Genomic DNA, 20,836 nt, shown 5'->3' with positions numbered 1-20,836 from the left:
GCAAATGTGAGTCCACTGCACCAGGACCTATTCCTCGGGAATGCTGTGCTGCTGTTCCTGCGTTCCTGTGATCGGAAAGTTGGAGAAGGTGCTTTCAACATGCTGCCCATGCAGGCGCTGAAGACGTGGGCTGTACATGGGTGTATTGGGGGGGGGAGCCTCCCCCCCTGCTTTCCAGCTCTCTCTCCTGCTTTCTCTCCACACAACTCTCTCTTCAACTAGAGTTGAAGCTCTGGGGCTGAGTGGAGGCTGGAGAATATGTGGAAACATTGCTGTTGCATCAGCTGCTAGATGGGGAGGCTGAGCAGTCTAAACCAGGCATGTCCAAAGTCCATTCTGGGGGCGTAATCCGGCCCCCCGCTGGTTGGTTTAATCCGTCCCCTGTGTCCCAAAATACCTCAACAAACTTCAATCCTAAAACTAAACAACTTCAACCCTAAAAAAGCTCAACAACTTGGGTCGGCCCTTACAGCCCTTCACTTCATCAAAAGTTTGGACACCACTGGCCCTAAACAAAGCCCTGCTGTGCCTCTTTGGGGCTTCCTCGACCCACACTGAGATCTTCAAGCTCCAGAGAGGCCACATGGCCACATGGACTCCCCAGATCTTCCGCTATTTCCTGGTTTGTATCTATTAATTTTATTTCCCGGTGCTGAGCATATATGCAGTCGCATATGAGTCAAATGTGCGTAAGTGGTGGGGGAAACGCCTGTATAAAATATACATTCTGTCCTTTGTGAATGTTGGTGATTTGTATTCTAATTGGTTGTAGCTGGACTCGGGGAATTATAGGCTTGCATTCATCTAAGACCTCCTCAGAGTAGGCCCTGTTGGAATTAATGAACCTGTTAGTCATGCCCATTAATTTCAGTGGCTCAACTCTGAGTAGGACTAACGAAAGTTACAACTCTATAGATCCTTCCCACTTGAACTTGTGCTGTGTGTTAGTTGCAAGAAGGTGTGTTTCATTCAAAAGTCAACCCATCACTTTATCTTAGATCCATGCTAAAGCCTCTCTACCAGTAGAATTTTGCAGTTTCGCAATATATAAACTATTAAGGTCCAGTACATCACAATTGATTTACAAATGGATGTTTTTCTGCTGCTATCTTTCCTATGAATAAGATTGTCCGAAATAAATCAATGGACCAGCCTCCCGTGGGGATTTGTTCAGAATATGAAGCGATCTCTGCATTAATGGACTTTCCAGCAACTTTACATTCATGCTGGGCTGAAGATTTTGGTATTTCTGGTAATGTGCTGGATGTTTATTCGGCATTTAGATGTCCAGCATCTTTTCTGTCTTTTGTACCTGTTACTTTCCTTACAGATTACTCTTTACATCTATATGTTCTAATTGCGCTGTGTTCATGCAATTCTAGGATTTTGTTCCCTACCGTATATTTTGGGGGGCATTTCTTGTGCTACCAAATTTTCTGCCTAGCTGACCTCATTCTGCCTCCCTTTTCAGTGCTTGTCCTTCACTGCATCTTGCATCTCTTAATTCCACAACTTTTTTAATGCCTTGTGGGCAGTGCTATTTTTCTACAAGGAGGTGCTAGAACTCGCCACGGACGCCTCTCTCGTTCTCTTAGAATGGCAACGGCACCCACCTAAGTTCAGGTGAGTTCCAGCTGAAAAAAGCCCTGATGGCGAGAAGAATTACTTCCTATGCCTGCTCTCAGCTGTACTTTAAGGAAGGAATGCTGGGCAGCTGGAGTCTTGAGTGGGAAACACTTCTGTGCCATCATGTTTCTCTTGCTGACACAAGAGACCAGTAAAAGGAAAATGATTCCATAGGTCCAGCCTTGCCTTGAACGTATGTCTCTCTCAATTACTTTACACCTGCAGTTTCACAGCTCCTTGTCATGGATGCCGCTACTGGATGGAGCCTTGCACTTGGGTACATTTATTTATGTGGAATGTATACTAGGGCAACAGGGATGCGGGTGGTGCTGTGGGTTAAACCACAGAGCCTAGGACTTGCCGATCAGAAGGTTGGCGGTTCGAATCCCCGCGATGCGGTGAGCTCCCGTTGCTCGGTCCCTGCTCCTGCCAACCTAGCAGTTCGAAAGCACATCAAAGTGCAAGTAGATAAATAGGTACCGCTCCAGTGGGAAGGTAAACGGCGTTTCCGTGCGCTGCTCTGGTTCGCCAGAAGCGGCTTAGTCATGTTGGCCACATGACCTGGAAACTGTACGCCGGCTCCCTCGGCCAATAAAGCGGGATGAGCGCCGCAACCCCAGAGTCGGTCACGAGTGGACCTAATGGTCAGGGGTCCCTTTACCCTTTACTATACAAGGGCAACCTTATCTTGAAGTTGATATAAGCTTAGCTGATAGATAAAAGTTGCTTGAATACAGTCATTCTTAACAGCTGATTCATACTGGCAAGTACATTATTTGAGTCCTTGCTACCTGGCAAGTTGCAGCTGAATGTTTGAACAATGTTTGGCGGGGCGATTGAGATGACATGTGATATGAAACATTATATCCATGACATCATCGTTGACACATGCCAGTGCCATATCAAGTGATCCAGACCCTGAGATATCATCTGAGGCCCTTCTTCGTGTGCTTCCCCAGCGAGAGGTCTGGAAGGTGGCAACACAGGAACGGGCCTTTTTTGAGATGGCTCCCCATTTATGGAATGCTCTCCTCAGGAAGACTTGCCTGGCCCCTTCGTTACATATGTTTAGGTGCCAGGCAAAAAAATTCCTCTTCCCCTGGGCCTTTGGCTGGTTAACATTCTGTGACCCTTTAAATGTGTCTGTGGGATACGGTTATTGGCTGTTTTTGCTTTATTTTGTCTTCATTTTGCATTTTTATGTTGCGAACCACCCTGTGGTCTTTAGATGATGATGATGATGATGATGATGATAATAATAATAATAATAATAATAATAATAATAATAATAATAATTTATTATTTATACCCCGCCCATCTGGCTGAGTTTCCCCAGCTACTCCGGGCGGCTTCCAATCAAGTGTTAAAAACAATAGAGCATTAAATATTAAAAACCTCCCTAAACAGGGCTGCCTTCAGATGTCTTTTAAAGAGAAGATAGCTGCTTAATTCCTTCACATCTGATGGGAGGGCGTTCCACAGGGCGGGCGCCACTACCGAGAAGGCCCTCTGCCTGGTTCCCTGTAGCTTTGCTTCTCGCAGTGAGGGAACCGCCAGAAGGCCCTCGGCGCTGGACCTCAGCATCCGGGCAGAACGATGGGGGTGGAGACGCTCCTTCAGGTATACTGGGCCGAGGCCGTTTAGGGCTTTAAAGGTCAACACCAGCACTTTGAATTGTGCTCGGAAACGTACTGGGAGCCAATGTAGGTCTTTCAAGACCGGTGTTATGTGGTCTCGGCGGCCACCCCCAATCACCAGTCTAGCTGCCGCATTCTGGATTAGTTTTTAGTTTCCGAGTCACCTTCAAAGGTAGCCCCACGTAGAGCGCATTGCAGTAGTCTAAGCGGGAGATAACTAGAGCATGCACCACTCTGGCGAGACAGTCCGCGGGCAGGTAGGGTCTCAGCCTGAGTACCAGGTGGAGTTGGTAGACAGCTGCCCTGGATACAGAACTGACCTGCGCCTCCATGGACAGCTGTGAGTCCAAAATGACTCCCAGGCTGCGCACCTGGTCCTTCAGGGGCACAGTTACCCCATTCAGGACCAGGGAGTCCCCCACCCCCGTCCGCCCCCTGTCCCCCAAAAACAGTACTTCTGTCTTGTCAGGATTCAACCTCAGTCTGTTAGCCGCCATCCATCCTCCAACCGCCTCCAGACACTCAAACAGGACCTTCACCGCCTTCATTGGTTCTGATTTGAAAGAGAGGTAGAGCTGGGTATCATGAAGAACACTATGTAAAATAAACTAAGAAGTCAAAACCTGATGACACTGCAGTTGTCATGTACTAAAACTTGTGTGGTGGAAACCCATCCTAACTAGCAGCAGTGCTTGGCTCTTAGCTTGAGTTTGCTTCCTGGCAGCAACGGTATATGGACACAGGTTGGCAAAGGAAGATCTGGCTCTGTGCTTTCAGCCATCAGAACATAAAAGCTCGCTTTTAAATAGATAAATGAAGGGATTCCTTGCACAGTGAACTCTTCATCTCAATATTTACATTGGGCTTTTCTCCGCCCCTTTACTTTTGTGTGGGATTGTTTTACTAGACACAGTCGCGTATTGTGCGTCCCTAATAGTGAACCACAGGGCTATCTGGTGCAGACATGCCTGCCCTGCCTTCCTAATCTCCTGCAGACCTCAGGACCCCCGTGATAATTTTAGCTCTGCTAATAACAGCTCATTCACACCTTGCTGATGGTGATTGTTAGAATGAGGTTGAATCATTAGGGTCTCTTGAGCTCCTCTGAAAAGGCATGTTTTACAATCTTAATGAATGCCATGAACTGATATGGAAATTGCCAAATTGCTCTTAATGAAACCACCTCTAACTTCATACTGCAACGTAATTGCTTTTAATTGCTAATTTTCTTCTGTGCCGTTGTGCAATCAGGAAGCCTTTGTGTGTGCGCTTTTGTGTTCCTAGCCTCCTTTGCCCGCTGTAAAAGGGGGAGAGAAATTAGATGCACTTGTTTTGAAGTGTTTGGAGTGCAAGGACCTGGGCTTTAACCCACATTTCATTTCTTCTGCCTCAAAGTTGAGTGTTGTGGGCTTGTTTTATTCTAGGGTGTGCTCGATTCCTTCTCATTGCCTGCAGGGGGACGTGTTGGAGATAGAGGAATGTTTAGCCTTTGCCTGCTATAAAATTGAGCCAAAGTCAGACTTCAGATCAATGTCCTATAAATATTTTTTTTAAAGGCTTGTTCTGCTGTTGATCTATCTCCCTCCATATCCTGCTTCTCAAATTTAATTTAGAATGTCTGAGGTGGGTTAGGCTGGGAGTGAGTGATTGGCCCAAGGTCACCTAGTTAGTGAGTTTCATGGCCGAGTGGGGATTCGAACCCTGGTCTCCCAGGTCCTATTCCAACACTCAAACCACCACACCAAACCATACTGGCTCTCCAGGAGGCTTTTCTTGTGGTTTTATGAATCAGCTGCAATATGACGTAGGAGGCCTTGCTCTGACAAGTGGCGGAAGAAAGGACAGACTTTCTCTTCTTAGTCTTCCGTATGGTTCTACTCCTCCAGCGCTGAGCTGAGGCTCTGCAGGTCCGAGATTGGCGCTTGGGTGCAATGGTTGGCTGGATGATGTTCAAGAAGCTGATATCAAAATCTGCTAAGATGGGAAACCAAGAAGCAGAACTGTGGTTTCCAGCAACTGGCATTCAGAAGCTTCACTGCTTCCAACTGTAGAGGCATTGCATATTGTCATCATGGTTGGTAGCCTCCAATATCCCTCTCCTCCATCCTTGCCTATCCTCCTGCCTACATTCCAGCCCTACTTCAGATCATTTACACCAGGCTTCCTCAACCTCAGCCCTCCAGATGTTTTTGGCCTACAACTCCCATGATCCCTAGTTAGCAGGACCAGTGGTCAGGGATGATGGGAATTGCAGTCTCAAAACATCTGGAGGGCCGAGGTTGAGGAAGCCTGGTTTACACCAAGTTGGCTCAGCCTCCTCTGGTTCCCGCATCACTGATCTGTGAAACACCCTTGTTATGACTCACCTTTTGGTTCTCTCTGTATGTCTGTCTGCTGGTTTCTCAGGTCTTGCTTGTTCCTCTGCTACCATGAAGGGATGGAGAGTGCATTGGGAGACTAACCACACCTTTATTCGTAGGGGTGCTGTTTCTGACTCTCTGAAGCATTTTATTTATTGGAAACGTTACAAATGTTCCATTTACCAGGGGCCTCCGGAAAATCATTAAAATGCTATCAAATACAACATGACTTTATTAAATTAGCAAAAGCAATAACAGCACAGCAGAGTTATTAGAACCAGCGGGACTGGTAAAAAAATAAAATAAAAAATCAATTTAAACCAGCTTTGATGACATGCTGGAAGCACTGGGCAAATTGCGATGTCTTTACCCAGCACCCAAAAGACATCAGATTTGGTAACCTGTGAGCACCCCTGGAGTAAACATTCCACATGCAAGGTGCCACAACTGAGATGGCCCTCTTTCCAATGACTACCAGCCTAACTTCAGAAGATGTTGAAGAATCACCATCGAGGTTTGGGCAGGCTCATATGGGGAGGGAGCCAGTTCTCCAGTGTCCCAAGCCATTTACAGCGTGAAAGATAATGTCCATCCCTTTGAATGGCGACCACTGGAAATGCACCGGTGTAGCAATTAACCCACTTTGTCTCTTTTCTCACTATGCTACAGAGCATTTATCAGTAGGTTTAACCGAAGCCCTCTGCCCTTTTGCTGTGACACTTGGAATTCCATTTTGATTTATGCGCCTTCAGGCAAGGAATTCTGATGGATGTAATCTTCTGCTTGTTGTTGTTTAATCGTTTAGTCGTGTCCGACTCTTCGTTTCCCCATGGACCAGAGCACACCAGGCACTCCTGTCTTCCACTGCCTCCTGCAGTTTGGTCAAACTCATGCTGGTAGCTTCGAGAACACTATCCAACCATCTCGTCCTCTGTCGTCCCCTTCTCCTTGTGCTCTCCATCTTTCCAAACATCAGGGTCTTTTCCAGGGAGTCTTTTCTTCTCATGAGTTGGCCAAAGTATTGGAGCCTCAGCTTCAGGATCTGTCCTTCCAGTGAGCACTCAGGGCTGATTTCCTTCAGAATGGATAGGTTTGATCTTCTTACAGTCCATGGGACTCTCAAGAATCTTCTGCTAGCCCATCAAAAAAAAAGTGTGAGCTACCACATTACATACAACATTTCCCCAATGAAAATAGGGACGTCCCATTCCATAATGATAATTTTACTATTTATACCCCACTCATCTGATTGGGCTGCCCCAGCCACTCTGGGTGGCTTCCAAGATATATAAAACACAATTAAACATTAAAAAAAAACTTTCCGATAAAGGAATGCCTTCAGATGGCTCAGTGATCGGATAACTCCATACCCTCCAGCATTTCTCCACTGAAAATTCTAAGGAAAAGTAGGACATTCAGGATCAAATCAGAAACTGGGACGGCTTCTCTAAATCAGGGACGTCCCTGGAAAATATGGACATTTGGAGGGTCTGGCATTAGGGTATGTTGATTTTTTCAGCTTTCAAAATCCAAAACTGAGGGGTGCTGAAAAGTTGCAACATAGCTTGGGAATTCAATAGCTATTTTGGTTGAATTAATATAATTTAGTTTTGCCTGGTAAGTAAAATTGCAGAGAAATCATTAAAAATGATTGCCAAGTACTTGCAGTTTTGTTATATATTAATATTACTTTTTATTATAATTAGCATTACCTGACATTTTCAGAAGGTAAAATTATAATTCTTTGGTTTTCCCAAAAGCAGTTGATGTGCTTCTTCATCAAAGGTAGACTTACCAAGCAAAACTTCCAATCACAAAAATAATAGGCGATTTCAATTCCTCACACCCAAAAGAGTGTGTGTGTGTGTGTGTGTGTGTGTGTATCCCACTCATCTGGCTGGGTTTCCCCAGCCACTCTGGGCGGCTCACAACTGAATATTAAAAACACAATACAGCATTAAACATTAAACATTAAAAGTCAGATAGCTGTTTATTTCCTTGACATTTGATGGGAGGGCGTTCCACAGGGCGGGTGCCACTACCGAGATGGCCCTCTGCCTGGGTCCCTGTAACCTCCCTTCTCGCAAGGACCCCTCAGTAAAGAAATTTGCACAAATTAAGCCTCACCCCCCGAAACAACACACCCTACAACGACATGCTCAGAAATTGACATGTTTCCACTTTTGGCAGCAGAAAAACCTATGATAAGTGGGTGGAGAACCTTAATGGGTGGTTTTTGAGTTGCTAAACCAGCCGCCTTCAGCAGACTGTTCCATCCACCCCACTGGTATCCCTTTTAATGAAGGCTACATCAGTTGCTGTCAGGAATGAGTTCTGCAAAGCCATCAAGGGCAGCCCTGGCAACAACGCATTGTAGTGGTCTAAGCAGGTGGTGATCAAAGCATAGTTAAGTGAGCCTGTTTTTCAAGTCTCAGTACTGTATGCCAACTTTTTTTGGAATGACTATAACTTCACCAGCTTCTCTCCATATTGCTTCAAGCAGGGATGAGTGGGAAACTTCAGTAGAGTGAGTCACGTCGACCGGGACTGTAAACACAGCCAAGTACATAAAATCCACAACAAACCAAGTTTCTGGTGTCTGAGGCACCCTAGTCAGGCATCACCCAGTAATATTGTTGGAGAAAAGGAATAAGCAGTAGCACTGCGCAGGAAAGGGCTGTCTCGATTCCCATTGAGTTGTAAGGGGCAAAGTAAATGGGCTGTACAGTGGTACCGCAGGTTACATACGCTTCAGGTTACATACTCTTCAGGTTACAGACTCCGCTAACCCAGAAATATTACCTCAGGTTAAGAACTTTGCTTCAGGATGAGAACAGAAATCGTGCAGCGGCGGCGCGGCAGCAGCAGGAGGCCCCATTAGCTAAAGTGGTGCTTCAGGTTAAGAACAGTTTCAGGTTAAGAACGGACCTCCGGAACGAATTAAGTACTTAACCCGAGGTACCACTGTAATTTGTAGCATAGTTGAGCACTTCCTTTCCCCAAAATACTGGTCCCAGGGATGTGGTTGCAGGTTTAGCACCCGCATCCCAATGGAACCCGGCTATACCTCTTCGCATAAAAAGAAATGGACTGGGCTGCCTATAGCTGCACTCAGAAATCCTCATCTCCTGACAAGATTATCTTAATTTGTGCTGTTTATGGGTGAGAAGCATCTGGAGAAGATTTCATCCAAGGAGGGAACTAGTTCCTGTGTCACCATAGGATGAACTAAGCCTGCTTTGAGCTTTCCTTTTCCCCTTTTGAAACATGCATTGGGAAGACATGTAAGGGAATAAACCTTTGGGCTCGTCAAGATTTCAGAACCAGCCCCCCACTCATCTAAATTAAGATTTATTTCAATCTTAATTTGTATTCCAGAGTATTCCAAAGCCTCTCATATAGGCTTTGCTTGCATCCCAGATTATTTTCCTATCTGTGCCTTGTTTTTCATTTATTTCAAAGAATTCTTTCAATGCTTCTTTGGCTTTAATTACCCTTTTATCATCTCTCCACAATTCATCATTCACCCTCCCCCTCCCCCTTGTATGTTTTTTAAATTCCATATGTAAAGGAACCCTGACCATTAGGTCCAGTCGTGGCCGACTCTGGGGTTGCACGCTCATCTCGCTCTATAGGCCGAGGGAGCCGGCGTTTGTCTGCAGACAGCTTCCAAGTCATGTGGCCAGCATGACTAAGCCGCTTCTGGCGAACCAGAGCAGCGCACGGAAACGCCGTTTGCCTTCCCGCTGGAGCGGTACCTATTGATCTACTTGCACTTTGACGTGCTTTTGAACTGCTAGGTTGGCAGGAGCAGGGACCGAGCAACGGAAGCTCACCCCGTTGCGGGATTCGAACCGCCGACCTTCTGATCGGCAAGTCCTAGGCTCTGTGGTTTAACCCACAGCGCCTCCCGCGTCCCTTAAAATTCCATATGTATCATTACTAAAAAAGAAGAGGGGAGCTCCTTGAGAGGAGTTGGCTGCTAGCACCTTTCAACAATCTAGGAATCAGAATTGTAGCTGCAAAGGTCATTCCAACACCCCCCCCCCCCCCGCATTGCAGGAATCTTTTGCCCAACATGGAGCTCAAAACCCGTAACCCTGGGATTAAGAATCTCATGCTTTACCATCTGAGTTAGCAGCCAGGGTGGTGGACGTAAAAGAGGGAGATTGGGAAATGGTTTTCAGTCTATTCCTGGTAGAGCCATTGAATGACACTTCAACTCCTGTATCCTCCATTTACTGTATTTTCTGCTCTATAAGACTCACTTTTTCCCTCCAAAAAAGTAAGGGGAAATGTGTGTGTGTCTTATGGAGCGAATGCAGGCTGCACAGCTATCACAGAAGCCAGAACAGCAAGAGGGATTGCTGTTTTCACTGCGCAGCGATCCCTCTTGCTGTTCTGGCTTCTGAGATTCAGAATATTTTTTTCTCTTGTTTTCCTCCTCCACAAACTAAGTGCGTCTTGTGGTCTGGTGCGTCTTATAGAGCGAAAAATACGGTAGTATTGACCCTGTTTGGGACAGCAGGAGGAAGCTTGGGACTTCTTGCATCACACAGCTTCTCCTGCCATGCAGATCTCTGTGTGTCCTCACGACGAACACTTGTTTAGTAAGAAATAGAGCTGTTTTTGCTGAAAGCGGCAGCTGTTGATGTGCTTTCAGATGCTGGTGCGTTTTCTTCTCCTTCTGTGGGACCCGGTCATTGGGTCACAGAATGATAAAAATGGAAAGTTAGTTCAGATAGTTTGCTGATGAAAAGGAGGTTTTGGGATGCAGTGAATCAACTAACTGTTGCGAATATGATGTGGGAAGATTTTTACCATATTGGAACAGGATGAGAATAAAGAGGGGGCATGAATAGGGAGCTGAATGAAGCAGGAAGGGAATGAGATCAGTGCAAGAGGTACTGATTGAAAGGGAGCGTCTTTCCCACTGCAGCCCTTGTGATTCTGTTCAAGCTGCCAATTGCTTCCTCTGAGTCAGCGCTTAGTCACTCCTCGTTAGGGAGCCCTTGCTGGGATTGAGCTTTCTTTAGCTGCTTTCCTCACAAGCCACTGCTCTGTTGCCCGGCCCTCGCTGCTAGGTTTGAGACACCTGGAGGAAAAACAACAGCATCCAGCTCATGCTTTTGTTTTGCTTTGTACAACCTGGGTAGACTAAGCTGGTTTGGAAAATGGGCTAAATGCTTATGGCATTCTGCACGCTTGGAACTTTTAAGGCCTCTGCAAGAACCCAAAGCTTGGTGAGAGTGACACAATATGGTGCATTGATTATTATCTTGCTGCAATTCTAGGATTCGCATATGCTAACAACAGCTGCTTCCTTGTGGTGTAATGCCATGCTGCTAAGAGTGCAGCTGTTGGAAATGGCCATACTGGTAAGGCTGAGGACGTTTCTCCTTCCTTCCTGAGCACCAATATGTTTCTAGAATAATGTGGGATAACACCACAGGGAAGTGGTTCCCACATTATTGTGGATGCATGCGAGACAGCCCACCACAAGCTCCAAAACACTTTTTTGTTTTTTAGCTGTGTCCGACTTCGTGACCCCATGGACCAGAGCACGCCAGGCACTCCTGTCTTCCACTGCCTCCTGCAGTTTGGTCAAACTCATGCTGGTAGCTTCGAGAATACTGTCCAACCATCTCGTCCTCTGTCGTCCCCTTCTCCTTGTGCCCTCAATCTTTCCCAACATCAGGGTCTTTTCCAGGGAGTCTTTTCTTCTCATGAGGTGGCCAAAGTATTGGAGTCTCAGCTTGAGGATCTGTCCTTCCAGTGAGTACTCAGGGCTGATTTCCTTCAGAATGGATAGGTTTGATCTTCTTGCAGTCCATGGGACTCTCAAGAGTCTCCTCCACCACCATAATCCAAAAGCATCAATTCTTCGGCGACCAGCCTTCTTTATGGTCCAGCTCTCACTTCCATACATCACTACTGGGAAAACCATAGCTTTTACTATACGGACCTTTGTTGGCAGGGTGATGTCTCTGCTTTTTAAGATGCTGGATCAGGTTAGCCACATTGATTTGTATGCTGTTGGTGGATTTTTGTCGTTGTCTTGTTGGGCTGTGTTTGTGATAAAGGGGAGCCATACCGGGGTGAAGGACTCCCATACCCCAGTGTGTTTCTCCCTGGTGAGCATATTTCAACTCCCCAAAGGAAAGTTCGGTGTTAATTAACCACCTGGTAATTTGAGCTAAGGGGAAAACCTACAAAACCATTGTGCCTAATGAGTGGAACAGGAAAGTTCCAGCACTGTACCCCAGAGGGCCAAAAGCTTTGTTGTTGTTTAGTCTTTTAGTCGTGTCCTACTCTTCGTGACCCCATGGACCAGAGCACGCCAGGCACTCCTGTCTTCCACTGCCTCCCGCAGTTTGGTCAAACTCATGTTGGTAGCTTCGAGAACACTATCCAACCATCTCGTCCTCTGTCGTCCCCTTCTCCTTGTGCCCTCCATCTTTCCCAACATCAGGGTCTTTTCCAGGGAGTCTTTTCTTCTCATGAGGTGGCCAAACTATTGGAGCCTCAGCTTCAGGATCTGTCCTTCCAGTGAGCACTCAGGGCCGATTTCCTTCAGAATGGATAGGTTTGATCTTCTTGCAGTCCATGGGACTCTCAAGAGTTTCCTCCAGCACCATAATTCAAAAGCATCAATTCTTCGGCAATCAGCCTTCTTTATGGTCCAGCTCTCACCTCCATACAAAACACTTATACCCTGCTGTTTCCACCAAGAAGCTCCAAGCAGCATAATGGTCTTCCCCACATTTTATCTTCACAACAGCCTTGTAAGATTGGTTAGGTTGAGAGATGGTGACAGGTCAAAGGTCACCCAGGGAGATTCTTGGCTCAGTGAGGATTTGAACCCTGGTCTTCCAGGTCCTGGTCTGTCCTTCGAGCCATTCTGCCACATCAAAACCATGTGCAATGCCTGAGACTGACCCTTGGTTCTCGAGGGAGGAAAAGGGTGCAGTTGGGGGTACTGTGTTTCAGTCATTCCACTCTTCCCCTGCATGCTATTTAACATCTATATGAAGCCTCTGAAGAAGAAGAAGAAGAAGAGGAGGAGCTTGGATTTGATATCCCGCCTTTCACTCCCTTTAAGGAGTCTCAAAGCGGCTAACATTCTCCTTTCCCTTCCTCCCCCACAACAAACACTCTGTGAGGTGAGTGGCTGAGAGACTTCAAAGAAGTGTGACTGGCCCAAGGTCACCCAGCAGCTGCATGTGGAGGAGCAGAGACGCGAACCCGGTTCCCCAGATTACGAGACTACCGCTCTTAACCACTACACCACACTGGCTCCCAGTTGTCACCAGGAGATTTGGAGTGAAGAGTCATCAGCATGCAGATGATACCCAGTTCTAGTTATCCTTTCCATGTGAACATGAGGGATCGAGTCACCTTGATGGACCCTGAGCCTAATCAGACAGACTATGAAACATCTCAGACCAAAATGGGCAGTTTTACAAAGCTCCGAATCAGGGCCCAAACCAAATCTTGCCGTTGGTACACTCTGAAACTTTCTTTTTTGGTGGAGGGCTGACATTTTCAGGAATTGTCTGCCCAATACAATCTGCATGCCAAATATCTGACTAATTCTAAACCTGCCAACCCAAGCTAGTGAAATGTTGAAAGTGACCATTTGTTTTATAAGGATATGTGAACATTTCCTTTGATTGTTAATAACATCTGTATTTTGGATGCTCACTATACATTCTGAGTGAATAAAATAAATTGATTTATGTGCCAAAGTAACCCAAATCCTTTGGCATCAAATCATAGTATGTTTTTACATCTTTCCTGGTACCCTTGAGTGTGGTTCTTGGGAGGTAAGCTGAAGTTCATATGTGAAGCGTGGAATTGTGGTGTGAACATGCACACCTCACTTAATTCTGCTTTCACAGTGGAACGGAGCTATCATGTTACAAACACAGATGGAATGTCAGGTGACTCCTTTAAAAGCAAAGGCTTCGCTTTCTTGGCAAAAGAAGGAAAGATTTGCAATGTGATCTCAATCAACCTGGCACACTGTAAGATCTTCAATCAAAAGTATTGACTTTGCATGAAAATACCTTATACCAGGCATGTCCAACAGGTAGATCGTGATCTACTGGTAGATTGCGGGGAGTTCCTGGCAGATCTTTGGCCCCTCAGTGATCTCCCCCCCCCCAAAAAAGGGGAAAAAAACAACAAACAACTTAGGCTTCCTAAAGAAAGCTTAGCAACTTTGGCCCATCCAACGACAATGGGTAGATCACTTCCAGTTTTTTATACTGTGAGTAGATCACAGTCTATTGGGAGTTGGACGTCCCTGCCTTATACTGTAGAAACTGCCAATTAAAGAGAAGCAGTTTTCCATTTACATGAACTTTGACTAATTTGAGCCCTTAACCTGTGTACAAAAAAACCCCCCCTTGTCTTACAAGAAATAATTAACTATTAGAAAATAAGGGGAGTTGTAACAAAAATGATATTGTGCCAACACCATAAAGAATACAATTGTTATGTTTTTCTTTAGCTAAAGATGCTTGATTACACAGCACATTAACGGCTAGAAGATACTTGCTCAATACCTTCTGTCAGCCTACTGAAGCATCCATCCTGTTTTCTGTGGGCAGGTGGCAAAGAAGTCTATTTTAAAGCAATTCTCGAAAAGGCCAAGCGAGTTTCCACCATGACTACATGTTTAAGCTGCCTGTGTATATACCCCACATTTATTGGGGGAAACAATGTTTGCTTTATATGTACAAAGAAACAGTAGAGGCTGTATATTCAAAGATGAAATATATGAAGTATGTGAATTAGTCATAAATTGTATGCTGTTTCATTTGATAACGGGTGGTAATCTTATTTGAAAATATTCATTATTTAAACAGCATGGTTATAATTAGAAGTAAAAGAGTTATGTCTGGATACTGGAAATATACATTTCTCCCTAGTTCTAAGTAAAGGGTTTTTTTGGTTTTTTAAAAAACTTATGGTGTTGTCATTAACTGCCAGGACAATGGGGAGGTGGCAGAGGATTCCAGTTATGGATTGTAGCCAGGACTGGGGCACACCAGGGCAAGATCGCAATGAGGAGGGAGAGGTTGGTGTAGGTGTAGGAAGTACTCACTGGGTGACTGAGGATGATGAGAGGATGGGGGTCAGTGCACAGGAATGAGAGCAGCAGGATCCATCACCAGAGGCAGAGGGGCCCCTGTCCCCATGAACATGGCGGGCTCTGAGGCCTAGGGAGCAGAGGGTGACATGCTCCAGGAGGCTGAGGCAGGGCCCACAGCCCAACTCACTGCCTGGCCAGGTGAGGCTCGCTAGCTCTGGGAGGGGGGTGTGTGATTCCTCAGCTGGAGGAGGCTTGGAGCAGGTGAGGTCACCTGCCTCATCAAGCCCACATGCTGCAATCAGCATGCAAAGTACAAAAGGGCAGCTGAGCTGAGGTGCTGTGTCTGCTCAACTTCCCATGTTGATGGATCTCAGCTTGGAGTCTCCAGGATCTCTGTGGAACTGTGCTGACTTTGGACACATGCTTTGCCCCTGGACTGGAGACTTGATATTCTGACTTGCCGCCAGGTAGGCCAGGGGTTCGGGACAGCTATCTGTTTTCTTATGTACTAGTACATTGCTGCTGCTATTTGTTGGTTTGTTTGCTTTTAATTGTTTTGCATTATCTTGAAAGAACAGAGTAGCTATAAAACAGTACAGTGGTGCCTCGCAAGACAAAATTAATCCGTTCCGCGAGTCTCTTCGTCTAGCGGTTTTTTCGTCTTGCAAAGCAACCCTATTAGCGGCTTAGCGGCTTAGAAAAAGGGGGGAAAAGCGAAAAAATCTCAAGACTCACAAGACATTTTCGTCTTGCGAAGCAAGCCCATAGGGAAATTCGTCCTGCGAAGCGCATCGAAAAACTGAAAACCCTTTCGTCTAGCGGGTTTTTCGTCTTGCGAGGCATTCGTCTTGCGGGGCACCACTGTACATGGGTGTGGGAGTTTGGGGAGCTCTCCCTTCCCTCATGTTCCAGAACCCAGGGAAACTGGGGTGCTGTGACATGATGTTGTTGATTAAAGTGAGGGACAGGGAGCTTTGTGGGCAGCAGACTATAAGGTATCATTTGTTAGCTGGGGCTGTGAGTGGTTTACAGAAATATTTAATTTTGCAATATTGTATTCCCCCCCCTTTCTTCCCCCTTTTCTCTTAATAATTCAAATTGAGATCTACGAGAATTGTGGAGAATATTTTGCTGTACAATCCCTCCCCTCCTGCAATTATCCAGCATTAGTTGTGTTGATGTGCCCCATTTTCCGCTTACAAGCTGAGTTTGTTGTGCCCTTTTCAGCTCCTTCCAATTGCCTCTTTTGTGCACTGGTTGCCTAGTAATAGACCATTTCAGGTTTCCTGACTTTGCTTACTGCAGAAAACAATGAATAAGTCAAAAGACCCTTATTGAACAGTGTTTTACATAGCCAAATAACTTTTTCTACCTTGTAATGCCGTGAGTGAATGGTAATAACCATCTACACCACTCTGATTCCTTCTCAGCACTGAACTGTCCCACAATTAAACCCCTTTTGTTTCAAATGTTATAATAAGGTGCCAGCTTTTGTAAGGTTTGGAAACAGATATACTGGTTGTGGGGCGCACAAACCTTCAGCATTACAAAAAGTACTTTTCACCTTGCAAGAACCAGTTGTTTGCTGCTGTTCTGCAATGGACCCAAAATTGTTGAAGGCAACCAGATTGTGCACACCCAGTTTGGTAAAGGCCCTTGGATGCCAGCGAAAGAAAGGCAGCTAAAAAAGCTACAAAATACAAAGCTGACCAACTAATAAGTGGGTGTCTGTATTATATGGTCCCGGCGCCTGCTCCCAGTCACCAGACTAGCTGCTGCGTTCTGGATTAGTTGTGGTTTCTGAGTCACCTTCGAAGGTAGCCCCACGTAGAGCGCATTGCAGTAGTCCAAGCAGGAGGTAACACTGAATGCATGCCTGTCAGGTGTGATCCCACTACTCCTCATGGATCATTTAATATACGTATGTGTGTGTGTTTGCAGGGACAGTCCTCATATTAAGAAGACAATTGTGTCAGGTGGCAGATGCTGGAGGGCTGATTCCCTTTCTTGAGGAATCGCCTAATCTAGTCTGTTACCTCAAGTGTAATAGAGGATGGCACCCTGTCACCATTGTTGAAGTAATATCGAACGGCCAGCCCAACTAGCTTATGTACATGGAATCGGTGCCCTTTTGTCCCTTGCCTCGGGCAGCAAAACGTCTTGGGTCAGCCATGGGTTGTGCATCTGAATAACCCTCCCGAAGATCTGACATGAATGCTAGTTCATGCACCTAGTTAATTGTTTATAATAACAGTCAAGATCGTAGAACCTATGAACTGGCTGGAGATATAGGTAATCTTGAGATCTCATTATGTGACCCTGGATTTAATATTGTTTCAAATGCTCATTTATGTAGCTCTTTCTAAGAATTGTTGCCCTTTTTCTGCCCTAAAATTTTTAGCTGTCTCTCAATGTTGTGCTATATGACAGTCACTATTTTTACATCTGCTTCCAAACCATCCTTTTGTCTCTGGTGAACTGCCTGCTACATAACTTATTTATAGTCAACCATATCAAACATTGATGGGTTTTTATGTTTCCTTTTGAAAGCCTGCCTACCAGACCATGCTTACTATCACTGAGAGATCCTTGTAAAATTAGATTTTGGGGTCTACGTGCTGCTGCAAAATGACTCATTGTGTTGTACTGAGAGGGGGAACAGAAGGAGGAGATAACATCAAAAGACGTCTTTTCATGCCAGGAATGGGGGGTGGGGATTTTGCTGTAAATCTTGGAATCCAGCGCTGTTGAACATATTGTTGTGTACTATTTGTGAATCAATGAAACTGTTTACTAACAACAAGAGCAGCAAAAACTCTGTGGAAGTATAAAATCACCCCAGAGGAGCCCTTGTAATCTTACCTGGAGCAGTGTGAGAAATACAGCTGGATGAATTTTCCAAACGATCGTTTTATCCTGTACCCTTGAGTGTTAATTAGCTGCCAAACATTTGCCGAAGCTTCTTGCTTTTATCAGTATTTTTAAAGATCCTTTAAGGAACCGGGCAAGTTGCCTGTAAATTGAAATAGAAAAGGTTTAATCCTTCAGGTTTATCTCAGAAGTAATCATGCATTTTTGTGGACTCCAATCACATACATTTTCCCCCAGTTGTAACATTTAATGGATATCTTGTTCTTCACTGGGAATTCCACACTGAACTCTTGTAAAACACCCACACACACCACAAAAATTGTTTCCTGCACAGAAATAAGAATTTAAGCCAAGAAGGAGTTTTCATTTTCTGCTGGATTTGAGAAGATAGTACCATGAACATAGGATCTTCTAGACTATTCTGCAACTGGCACAAGCCTATTACTTAATGGCTGGAGAGACAATATCAGTCAAAATGGGATGCCAAGAAAATTGGTGAAGTTATCAATTGACTTGCATTGTCCCAAGCATCCTTTGACTCTGTAGAATGGCTAGAATTACCTTACCCAGAAGCTTTTGGTATAGTTAGCCAGCTGGATGTAATTTGCTGAATGGCCTCAGTGGCTGAGAGCTACTAGCTATTGCACATGCCTCACCTGCTTGGGTGGAAGCTGAAGAAAACAGGTTGGCAGTTGCACAGCTGCCAGCAAAAAAAGAACAAAGCTTGGAATTTTGCAGCAGGCAGGGAAGAGCTTCGGGGCAGGGCAGGAGGACTCCACAAGAGGCTGTTTTTCTCTTGAAGCAACTTGTGCTGTTTCATAGACTGTGGGCTTCCTTGCACCCACTCCATGCTAAACTTCTCCTTTTGTAAGCACACAGGTATTACAAAAATGCCCTCCTGCACACCAGTGCTGCCGTTTTGGCCACACTGTTCCCAGATTGAGCAATGGGAATAGGACACTAGTGGGATCTGCAACAGAATGTTGCAGCGTGGAGTGCACCTGTTCAGGATTCTAGCTAGCTAGCCATGCCTTCTTGCAGGAAACTCCATTCCATTCCCTTGAACCCTATGGCACCTGACATATAGGAAGTGGCCCTCAATCAGACCTTTCCAAACTGTGTGTCACGACATGTTAGTGTGTCAGCTGCAGTGTGTAGTTGTTGTGCGAATGTTTCCCACGCTCCTCATGGAGCTGGAAAGGGTTAATTTAACCTCTGGTTTGCTAGTAAAACCGAATTCTGTGTTGTGAAATGATGCATGTCCAAAATGTGTCACCAACTTGAAAAGTTTGGAAAGCCCTGCCTTAAATGATGGATTCCACTATCATGAGATACTCCCGTGATGAGTTACAGTGAGATACTCCTTGATGCCTAAATACAGAAGGCCAACTGAATTCAGCCTGGCTCAGAAGTTCCTCGGGGTAAACTGGACTCTGAAAAACGCAGGCAATTTGTGTGCTCGAGTCCTGCAGTCCCTGAGCTATTAACGCTAGATTTCTGCGGTTCCTGAGTCAGGCTTCTGTGCTGAAATAGATTTAAGGTACAATAGAAAACGATCATTTTCAGTACGTCCTTGGAGATTTGAGGAACTTAATATCATCTATGTTCTTTCCCCACTTTTTATGCTTTACCTGTTGGCCCCTGTATTCTCTGTGGATTCTGTTTGTACACACACAAACCTTTGGAAGCCTGTACTTGATCAGCCAGCCAGGAGCTTAAGCAAAGTGTCTCTGCAGTGCCAGCCTTATATTGATTCCATAGGAACCATGCCAAAAAGAGAGAGCACTCTTCTCTGCCTTTGCAGTCAGTTCTCATCCCGGGGAGAGCGAGCACGTTGCTGTTTCTGAACTGAAAGGAGCAGGAATCCTCCAATTCTATGTGGTGATCTTAAATCAATACACCTGCAGTCCTTTCCATTTGAGCGTTTTGTTCTTTTAGAAATAAGCTTTCACCCCATTCCTCCTCGCACTACCTTTAAATTCCTACCTGAGGATGAGGGTTTTTGTTTCATTTTGCGTTCAATTGCTACGTTTTCCCGGCAGGAGTTCAAGAACTGCTTTTGTGGAACAGAAACCACTGACGTTCTGCAATAGCCATGCTGAGGTTTTCACATTGCGGCCATGCTGAAGAATCAAACTGAGGACTTCCTCAAGGAGTTTGGCCTGCCTGCACATGCAGCACAATGTAGATGCAGAATGGAGTGTGTCGCTTCAGGTTGCAGATGGGGGAATTGTATATTTTGAATGCCCCTCCATGCTTAAAAACTCTATGTAAATAGAAAACCGATACAGCTGGTGAAGGGCTAAGATACGATGCTTCTTCCTGTAGTGCAAGCATTATTCATGCAGGGAGATTTTTGTACTTGTTCTTTATAGAGAGGAATGTTCAGAAACAGAGTTTCCCTCCTTCCAGGTGCAAAAGTGGTGCAATCCATCCTAATACTGCATTCTCTTGCATGTTGTGGAGGAGGAAGCACTGTAGCTTTTGGGACATGCTAGCAATTAACATGAGACAATGGCAAGCCTCGCTGGCCAGGGCACCATTCACATTAACTGAGTATGTGTCCTAGAAAAGGGAAGTAGGCGGGCTGGTCGGTCTTGGAGTTGTGGGTGGCTAATTAGGTGTGTGGGACGCGGGTGGTGCTGTGGGTTAAACCACAGAGCCTAGGACTTGCCGATCAGAAGGTCGGCGGTTCGAATCCCCGCAACGGGGTGAGCTCCCTTTGCTCAGTCCCTGCTCCTGCCAACCTAGCAGTTCAAAAGCATGTCAAAGTGCAAGGAGATAAATAGGTACCACCCTGGCGGGAAGGTAAATGGCGTTTCCGTGTGCTGCTCTGGTTCGCCAGAAGCGGCTTAGTCATGCTGGCCACATGACCCGGAAGCTGTACACCGGCTCCCTCGGCCAATAAAGCGAGATGAGCGCCACAACCCCAGAGTCGGTCACAACTGGACCTAATGGTCAGGGGTACCTTTACCTTTACCTTTACCTTAGGTCCATAAATTACCATATAGCATATATTCAACACAAAAACAGCGACAATTTGTTGTTGACAAAGGTCAGCTGGTCATATAAAGGGCCCCATTACCTTCAGTAGCTTAGGGCCTCATTAAACCTAAATCAGGCCCTGATCAGAATCCTATGGAATATTCTGAGGTCCTGTTTCTTGACAGATGGATCAATATGAAAAGGAGTCCCTGGACGTATAGTTTCTAAACCAATCTCCTGATGTCCTTGGCTGCTGG

The 20,836-nt window shown here is 45.6% G+C and overlaps 1 long non-coding RNA gene across 1 annotated transcript in view; it reads right to left on the bottom strand.

The window, feature by feature from the left end:
- Window positions 1–20,624, bottom strand: part of LOC308466361 — a 110,615-nt gene extending 89,991 nt beyond the window's left edge. The window contains exon 1 of the long non-coding RNA XR_013980798.1: window positions 20,575–20,624. This is a non-coding gene — a long non-coding RNA (uncharacterized lncRNA). The remainder of the gene's footprint in view (window positions 1–20,574) is intronic.
- Window positions 20,625–20,836: the final 212 nt, after the last annotated feature.

Source organism: Podarcis pityusensis (assembly GCF_964106645.2).
Source record: "Podarcis pityusensis genome assembly, chromosome: 17".
Classification (NCBI taxonomy): domain Eukaryota; kingdom Metazoa; phylum Chordata; class Lepidosauria; order Squamata; family Lacertidae; genus Podarcis; species Podarcis pityusensis.
This window is presented reverse-complemented; position numbering and strand designations above follow the sequence as displayed.